Source organism: Trachemys scripta, chromosome 7, assembly GCF_013100865.1.
Source record: "Trachemys scripta elegans isolate TJP31775 chromosome 7, CAS_Tse_1.0, whole genome shotgun sequence".
Classification (NCBI taxonomy): Eukaryota; Metazoa; Chordata; order Testudines; family Emydidae; genus Trachemys; species Trachemys scripta.
Window position 1 is genome coordinate 9992528 of NC_048304.1, and position 9827 is coordinate 10002354.

A 9827-nucleotide genomic window follows, 5' to 3' on the forward strand; every position below is an offset into this window, starting at 1 on the left:
ACTGATTGCTGCCATGGGTACAGTAAACAAGAGGCCCGGCATTTGTGTTTATGAACAAACACATCATCTTGCAAGAGCAATTTAACATTAACCAGGTGGAATAATCAACAGATTTCATAGGTGACACTCAGGGCAGGACTAATGTAAACAGAGCAGGGAGGAGAAAGGGGCCACTCTCAGGGAATCAAGGTTGAGGCAAATGCATTACAGAGTAAACAGCTGGGAAGAACTCAAGACAAACAAATAGTCATTCTTCTGACATTTAGAGAAGCAGAAAGGTTGTATGTTACATAGATCAGCTGCTGACCACCATGAAATCAAACCAGTTGGGGACCAGGCCTCCTTGTTTACACAGTGCCATGTTTGCTTATAAACAACAATTTGCTGTTACCAACTTTTGCATTACTCATCATATAAACCATCAGATCAAGTGAAATCTTGTTAACTCTTTGCTGGATTTGGGATTAAAAAAAAATACAAAACAAAAACAGAAAAACACCTTTAGACTCTTTAGCTAAAGGAACCGGCCAGAGGAGGAAATGCACTTTCACATGTCTGTCAAAAAATTAAGGTGCAAAAGAGGCAATATAAGTTCAGGTGTAATCCTGAAGCAGTTTAAAGAAGGGCCTTCATTGGCATAGTCTGCTTCAGGTTTATTTTATCTTAAATAAAATAAAATAAAAATAATAATAATAATCAGGGAGTGATATTAGCTAACTTGCTAATTTTTGGAATAGAAACGGAAGAGAGTAATCTTTAATCCTGCAGACAAAGATAAAAATCTACGTCTTGTCAATATGCTGGACAACCGAGGTCACAAGATGTATTTAAATCAACAACCTGCAAATACTAAAGGTAGGGGTTCAAAATGAAAAAAATATTTCCTTTAAAAAAAATGCAAGAAAAGCAGGAACAACAATTCAGGTTTCTTACTGTACAACATAATCCCTGCTAAGCAAAAGGGGTGGGTGTGTTTACATATATGTATACAATGGCTCACTATACTCTATCTATTGACACACATGATACTGATACAGCACAGTATGTTTCATGCCTCCTCCTCCCTCTTTCTTCTTCTATCCTCAACTTCCTTGCTCTGGCCTCCCATTACCATTCTCACATCACTGAGGATTCCCCAGCTACATTTTTTTTTAACCCAAACAGGGCTTTTGGCCCAACATTTTCTCCTAACTCTTGCTCATCGGGATAGAAACTTCAAGCCCCCAACTACCTCTCTGCACCGCCAATAGGTGTTCCACTGAGCCCCAGCAAGCCCCACCTGTTGCAGGGGAAGGAACCTCCGAGATCTGACATTCTCTGACACTTGGTACATTATTCAAATCTTGTGGTCCCAGGGCTTCCCTGAATCAGGGAAATGTATTTTCCATTCCCATCTCTCAGCCCCAGGCCTCACAAGAAGTTGGACATGGCAGTCATCCCTGCAGAGAGTTCCACAACTGCTGTGATTTGGGCCTGGATTTCAAGAAAGGCATGAAGATCGGGAAAGATGATCTAGTGCTTAGAGCGTTCGTCTGGGATTCAGGAGACCCAGGCTCAATTCTTTATTTTGCCACTGACATTCTGCATGACCTTCGGCAAGTCACTTGGTCTCTCTGTGTCGCACTCCCACATCCGTTATAGACCCAGATGGATAAAAGGTGTGAACCAGATGGGAGAACAGGAGTCAACACTCCAGGAAAATGCAGATGCTGGTCCATCTCTTTCTCCTCAAAAGAATAATTTGTTGAAGTCCGGGTCCACAGAGACAGAACTAATGATTGCACCCTCAATACCATCCCTTCTCCCCTGCCTGTGAGTGATCACAGTCCAGCCTCACAGAACAAATATGGAGGGGGGAAGCGGTTAACAAGATATTCAGATACTTCATATTTGCTTCCAAAATTTGGAAGCCACAATCTGAAATAATCACAAACATCAGATACCATGTACAAGTCCTCATGTTTCTGCACATCCTAGTCACCTCAACTGAGCTGCCTATCGATGCTCCTTTTCCAGCACGTAAAAATCACAGTTTATTCAGTACAAAATAACTACTGTATGATAAAAACTACAAGCATATCATTCAAATGCTTTATTGGTCAAATAGATGGATGCTTTTATTAGCCCAACCTTTTTTGTAATGGAGTGCCACTGATGACCCAGTGTTAGCCTCATTCCCTGCTATTAATCACACCTCTAGGAGCTCATTTTGTTTTAAAATCTTAAGAAATTGCTATAATTTAAAGACACGGTGTCTACATAATGGGAAATGCTTCACAGATTGTATCATTTCATATAACACCGTATTTTTATGGAAAAGCTGACCACGATACCAAGGTATTATAAAACTTGAGTACAAATACAAAGAAAACCTAAATGTAAACTTTCTTTTGTATTTGTGGTTTGCCATATCTATAATATTTTAATCACAACCTTTTGGGAGTTGCAAAATTCACATGTATATGGCTTACATAGATTTACAGTATAACAACATTTCCTGAACAAATGTAAATAAAATAAAATAAATTAGGATCCCCAATATGAAGACTTAGTCAAGATGTGTTTAAACAAAATTCAACACAATGGTTTCACTCTTTCAGGTACTGTGTAATCTCCATGCCTTGTCTTTTCAGAAAATAAGAATTGAAGATGTCTCTTTATTGTAAGCAACTTCTCCAATGAACTAGAAGCATCTTGCAAATTCACCTACTACAGTGAGATTTAAATTAATATAAACGATGGTCTGAACCCATAATTCTTTGCATTATTTAAACATACTTTGCAAAATGTTTTGACAATGTTGACTGTTACAGGAGGGAAAACACATTTAAGACCCAAATCTAAAAGCAACAGCAAAAACCTTCCATTTTGCAAATGTAAAGTAAAAAGCATCTTTAAACATCTTCTTACGAAAGAAAATGTGGTGCAATTATGTTGTAACACAAAAGAGTGTTCTTTTCTCAGTTCTCTAACAAGATATTAGTACCTACTGGCCTTATGAATAATGTGTATAAATCACATCATATCCAGAGTGTCTGAATTAATTATAATAGGAGCTGGAGAGAAATGTTAACTTTCCAGGTTGTTGCTAAGGATTAGCTCTTGTTTACAATTCTATATTTATAGAACAAGAAAAATGTGTCAACTGAAGGGCAAAGAGGAACGCAACTGCACAAATGTAGCCACGATATCAAACAAATCAGATATTGCACCCATTTATTGGAAAGCAAACCACCATTTATAACGGAAAGATGCAAATGAGTCTGACAATATAAATGCGGTTTTTATTTTCATGCATTCAACGTCACTAGATGTTATAAGAAATTATGTTAACATTTCTCATACTCTTAACCCAAGTCTGAGATTTTGAAAACAACACATCATAGAATCATAGATTATCAGGGTTGCAAGGGACCTCAGGAGGTCATCTAGTCCAACCCCCTGCTCAAAGCAGACAGATTTTTGCCCCAATCCCTAAATGGCCCCCTCAAGGACTGAACTCACAACCCTGGGTTTAGCAGGCCAATGCTCAAACCACTGAGCTATCCCTCCCCCTACTGAGTTATACCCAGGTAGCATTTGTGTGGGGCGCTGGATAGCATAGGACAGGGGTAGTCAATTTTTTTTTTTTTTTTTGTCAAGGTCCAAATTTCCTGGTCAAGGTCCAGACTCCAGAGAAGAAAATAAAAACAACAAAAAGAATGATGATAATAATAAATAAATAAATAGAGATTTGGGGATCCATTCATAAGTGTCTGGCGGTCCGATTTGGCCCACAGACCATCTATTGACTATCCCGGCCTTAGAAGGTTGATAATGGGTCACAGAATCTTTCACCTACATATCCAGCCAGTTAGGTAGTGACCTGAAGTTATTGGATGATGGCTGTTTAGCACCCTATGCAAAAGGAGTTTGGCAGTTTCAGACCAGTTTCATATCATAGGTACCTCCATCATAAATAGAATTGACAGCTTTGTGGTGCATCATGGCAGCAATGCAAGGACTACAGGCCTAATCCAACTCCCACTGAAGTTAACAGAAAGGCTCCTGAATGAACATGAGAGAGTAGTCTGGTCTCTACCCCTACAGGTGCTTGTTCAGGGCAGAGTTGAGACACATTGGCAGAACTGGGTGGGGAACCCTGCAAAGCTATTACTCTTGTTCTATGGATGAACAAAGCACTCTGGCCTCCACCACTTCCATGTCTTTTCTTTTTGCCAACAGGTTGCCCACTAAAGTTAAGGTTGCAAAACCATTTCCATTTGTACTCCCTATTTTTAAACACTCGCAGCATTGAGACATGCACTCGCTCTCACGCTTGCTCCAATGTTTGGTTGTACTGTATATGGAAAGCTCAACAAAAATCTCTTTAGTGGTTTCTGGTTTATGGAGAAGTGGGTGGAATAATGCATTTTCCTATTAAACAAAACTCTAACCACCAACTCCTTAACTGGGTGATTTGCAGAAATGCTGAGCACCCACAATTGCGAGTGTCTGAAGAATCAGGCCCATAACTCGTAATGAGAAGTGTGCATTACATTGGTTCTAATGGAAACATATTCAGACTTCCAGTGTTGACATAACCAGGGGGTGTAGGTGTCAGGGTGCGGTTGGGACAATACACATGTATTAGATGTTTTACAGGGGCGTGTACAATGTATGTGAACACACACACACACAGCAATAGGCTCTAATAAAACTGCCTTAACATCAGAGACGGAATAAAGTTCTGCAAAACACCCATCAATTATTTTCAGGATTTTTTCAGCTGCAGCTTCTTTCTGAAAATTACTATGTTTCACGATACTCTACACATTCTTAAATTTTGATGTATTTTCTTTACCACTCATTCAAAAAAACCGTGTATGCCCAATCTGTACTATTTCTGTGATTAGGGACAGAACTGCGGTAATTGCATGTGCAATGAGTCAGATGAAAATGTAGCCACCGAAAGGAAGGTCCTCTGAAAACCAGGCCCTTATTTCTTTCCCATTAGTATGTGAAGACCTAGAGCGAACACCCTTACTGCTGGAGTAGCAATAGCAGCAGCAGCAAGCGTAACCAAACTGCACTGAGGTAGCTTTCCTATACTGTTTAAGGAAACAAAATGACCTCTGCACAATCCAGGGTGTCCAACCTGTAGCCTAATAGCCAACTTGCAGCTTCCAGGCTCTACTCTGTGGCCTTCCAGGGGCAACTGTGTCCAAAAGGACGTTTCTGAATTTTCTATGGGGAGGATGTAAGTGGCATTGTCTTTCTGACTACAGATTTCTAAATCTCCTGCATCCCCAAGTGCCACTCTGATGTGAGCCAGAGGAATGCTCTGAGCCCTTGCTGTCCTTTTCCTGCTGTAGCTGCTCCCCCGCTGCCTGGCTCCTGTATTGCAGGGGTGAGAGAAGACAGTTCTTGCTCCACTGCCTGCTTTCCTGCTGGGCTGCGGGAATGTCAGGCAGTCAGGTAGGAGCTGTATTGCTTGGCACTATACTATGATCAGGGACAGCAAAAGGATAGCTCACTTCCGTGCACAGTCACCCATAGCAGTCTAGAAGAGGGAAAGAAGAGGAGCAACTCAGAACTAACGACTTGATTCTCGGCCTCAGCCAAGGGTACAGCAACCTGGGGGCTGCTCTAATTTGCATCAGCTAACAACAGCCCTTTAGGGACCATATGGGCTTAAACCTTTTGGGCTTAAACTGCAGCAAGGGAGGTCTAGGTTGGACATTAGGAAAAAGTTCCTAACTGTCAGGGTGGTTAAACACTGGAATAAATTGCCTAGGGAGGTTGTGGAATCTCCATCTCTGGAGATATTTAAGAGTAGGTTAGATAAATGTCTATCAGGGATGGTCTAGACAGTATTTGGCCCTGCCATGCGGGCAGGGGACTGGACTCGCTGACCTCTCGAGGTCCCTTCCAGTCCTAGAATCTATGAATCTATGAATATGCCAGCTGCAAATGGTCAGACCATAATGTGTTTCAGCCACTCCCTCTTTCTACCCTTGATATACTCCCTGCCTCAGGAACTGGGGAGGGGCTCCCCTAGGAACTTCTGCACCTGAACACTTACAGTACTTTCCAATCACTTTGCAGAATTGTGCCCCTTTGACCTCTTTGAAAGAGCATGTTCGGCCCTCGGACTGGAGGATCTGGACACCACGGTGCTAGGTGGAAGCTAGTCTATGCTTATGAAAATTAGCTCTTTGCTGCCAAACACTGAGCAGCATGCACAGACAGTATTATAGCCTGTGTTGTTCCTTATATGGCCAGAACTGTGGGGCTCCTGTGTTCATGTCTGAAATCTGTAGTTAAATATATTATTAGACCATCTCCATCCACATGCAGGTGCACGGTCACACAGGTGTGCTGAATACAGCACAGCTGATGCAGAGGCTTCCTGCTTAAGAGATTTGTGAGAGAAAACAATATACCAAATGTAAGGACCAAAAAGAAGAACAGAATATTCAGCGTCAGGCTGTGCAATGGGAGGATAATGTGCACACTGGATCTGGCTGTGCAAAGCTGACATCAGAGACCATATGATCTCTTATTTTGGGATTAAAATTGTTTGTACGAGTCAAAGCAGAACAATAGGAATAACAAGGCATACAACTTGTAGTGCTCTACACTGCAGCCACGTATTCAGCCGTCTCAGCCACATTCTTTGAGTAAACACAGCTTTAAAAGAAAATAGCCAGAGTGAAGAACTTTTGGAAAGCTGCTACATCTGATCATGCATGCAAGAGTTCTCCTATCACTTCCTTCCAGCGTTTGGAAAAATAAATACAAAACACCCAACACACCACTAAGCAAGCATAATACCTACAAAAGTGCTATTCGTTTGAACAGGTTACCATGCTACCGAAGCCTTAGAGGGAGGTCTATGAGCTATAATGAGTGCATCTTGTTTTCTAAGATACACAGCAGACCTCAATTTAATGAACATCTGTAAAGGAAACAACTGATAAAGGAATTAATGCTCTCGGTGCCAAATCTTAACATCATCTAGGATAACAAACCCATGTCAATGTATAACTGCTAAAAAAAAAAAAAAAAAAGTTTTAGACATTCAGTCCTAAACTACATTATGTAAAATTGTCATCAAAAGTCTAAAATTCCTTTTTGTAAAACTGCTAGATAAAGATCTATGTTTCTAAGTATCAGGGAATAGCCGTGTTAGTCTGTATCCACAAAAACAACAAGGATGCATCTAAAGAAGTGAGGTTTTTTACCCACGAAAGCTTATGCCCAAATACATCTGTTAGTCACTGGACTCCTTGTTTTTATGTTTCTAAGGTACCCCTACTCCCGTAGTATCTGAGTGCATAATGCTCTTTAATGTAATTTTACTCCCAACACCCTGTGAGATAGGGAAGTACTGTCATTCCCATTATAGAGATGAAGAACTGAAGCCCAGAGCAACTGGACCATGATCACAGAAGTCTGTAGCAGACCTGGAAAGTGAAGACCAGGTTTCATGTGTCCAAAACTAGTTTTTTAAACACTGGACCATCTGTCCTCTGCAGAGAGGCAAAGAAATATTATAGAGATTAAAATCCTGTGTGAATGGGGCTAGTTTCATTAGGCAGATGAGTTAGCCCAACACTAAACTTGCAAGCAAAGCAAGCGCGCGCGGGAAGCAAGCAAAACCTGGGAGTTGGCCTGCATCTAGTTACAGGGGAAGGAGGAGCAGCAGCAGAGGGCAACCTCATCTCTCTTCCTATGTGGATAAACGATGGATCTACACTGTGTGCACACCCACTGGATTCCCCTGGCATCCTCCAAGTTCACCATCTACTCCACTGATCTACAGAGGCTAAAGAAAGCTCTTTCTTGGTGATCAAGGAGATCTAGAATCCTCGTGAACAGGCTGTTCAGTTCTGGATGCCGACCTCCAACACTGAAAACATGCCGCTTTTGGCCCTCATGTGCCTGCATCCACAGTGCCTTCGGATCAGTGACATAGAAAGGAGAAAAAAAATCACCTAGATGCCATAGTGACTGATTAAAACATACACACACACACGCCCATAGACACACACACTCATATATGCCATTTTGCACAGTGTGCTGCTCCACCCCTGCTGGGATCACGTCCTAGATATAGTAGAGTGGCCACTGATGCCTCTCCCCCTCGGTGGCATGAACTTCTGAAATAGCATGGGCCTGCCTCTGCCTGCGTGATTCCAGCAGGGGTGGAGCAGCAAACTCCAAAACGGCATTCTCCATGGTGATACTGGACAAAAATCAGGTCCAGTTTTTTGTTAGTACAGGATAGTGACAAACCTTACAAAAACAGGTCAGTCCATCTTAAAAGCAGACGAATGGCCTGAATACTTTTTTATACTTACAAGTTCTATGTACACATTACTTTCCATTCTCTAATCCTTGCTGCATCCTTCTAAGTTAAGTACTATTATTCCCATTTTATGGAGGTGTTAGCCGAGGCATAAGATGTTATGGGTCTGACTTAAAGCCCACTGAAGTCACTGGAAAGTCTCCAAAGTATTACAGATGGCTTCTAGTCCAGGCCATTGCTAATGGAGTGTTATTCCCTATAATGCATTTCCATTTAATTTTAAAAGCCTCAAAGAGCACGCTCCCAAGAGCATGCCTTTTGCCATGCTCTTGGGAGAAAGACCAGGGTTATGAATGTCCATGTTTCTTTTTAATTGTACAAGAACATCTCTCTCTCCTAGCAAGGCACTAAAGCCCCCCACAAAGTATGGCAGAAATTTTGCTCCTTGAAATCAGTATTTTGCTCACTTGTTCCCTGCCACTTCTCTCCACCTCTGTTTGAACTGCCCACATTCTAGAATTGTGTCTTCCGCCTTCGTGCACATGCAGGTCCTGTCTCCACAAGTGACAGCGACGGGAGTCCAGACTACAACTTGGCCAGAATTGGGGAACTTTGTTTTCTTTAAAAAAAAAAAAAAAAAAAAATGTGCATTTAAGTTTTTGTGGCCAATCCCTTCTACGAACTTTACACCAGGAAATTTTGATCCTGGCCAAACTTCAGGTGATTTTAACCTAATTTGCAGGAAGCATTTGCAAAGCCCATGTTGTGTGAATTTCGGCACATGCAACAACCTGCAAGCCATTTCAGATAGAATATGCAGTGGTGGTGGTCTCACAAGCATAAATAGGCTTAAGGGATTAAACACTGGCCTGTGAGAGAAAGTCCCAAATTCTATTTCCCACCCCTGCAAGTGACTAGCCTTAATAATAATATGCACTCAAATAGCACTTTACAAAATCTATTATTTATGAAGTAGGTTATTATTTCTTCCATTGGGCAGACTCGGAAACTGACAGTTGTGGAAGTTGATGTGCCCAAGAAAACACAGCATCTAGCAATGCAGCCGGGGATCCAAAGCAGACTGTACATAGAGATGACCAAACCCTTTTTATTTTTGAAGGCAAGAATATCGGCATTTTTTGGCAGCTGGAATACTCTGGAGAAAAGTAGTTTAAATTACTTAAGAGCCTAATCTCCCACTCTGTTGCATCCAGCTACAAGTCAGTTGCTTCAATAAACTATCTGGCCTGATCCACAAGTCAAAGTCTGTCTTCTAAAAAGTGCAAGAAGCCTTCTGCTGTGGGTTGATGGTGTCAACATTAAAAATAAATGTTAAAACTCTGCAATTTTTGCTTTCCTCCTCCTGCCAGTCTCATGCTCAGAGACCAAACACACTACTTGAGATCATCTCACCATCACCTCAGGCTGATGGAACCCCTTCCAGAACTTGTTTTAAATGCAGGAGTTAGCTGCTGCCAGCCAATGAGAGAGAACTTGAATATTGACATTAGGATGCAGCTGAGAGCTGCAGTTC

The 9827-nt window shown here is 41.6% G+C and overlaps 1 protein-coding gene across 15 annotated transcripts in view; it reads right to left on the reverse strand.

Moving 5' to 3' along the window:
• The window catches only part of FOXP1 (forkhead box P1), a 518592-nt gene that overhangs the window by 224154 nt on the left and 284611 nt on the right, over nt 1-9827 (reverse strand). The window lies entirely within an intron of this gene.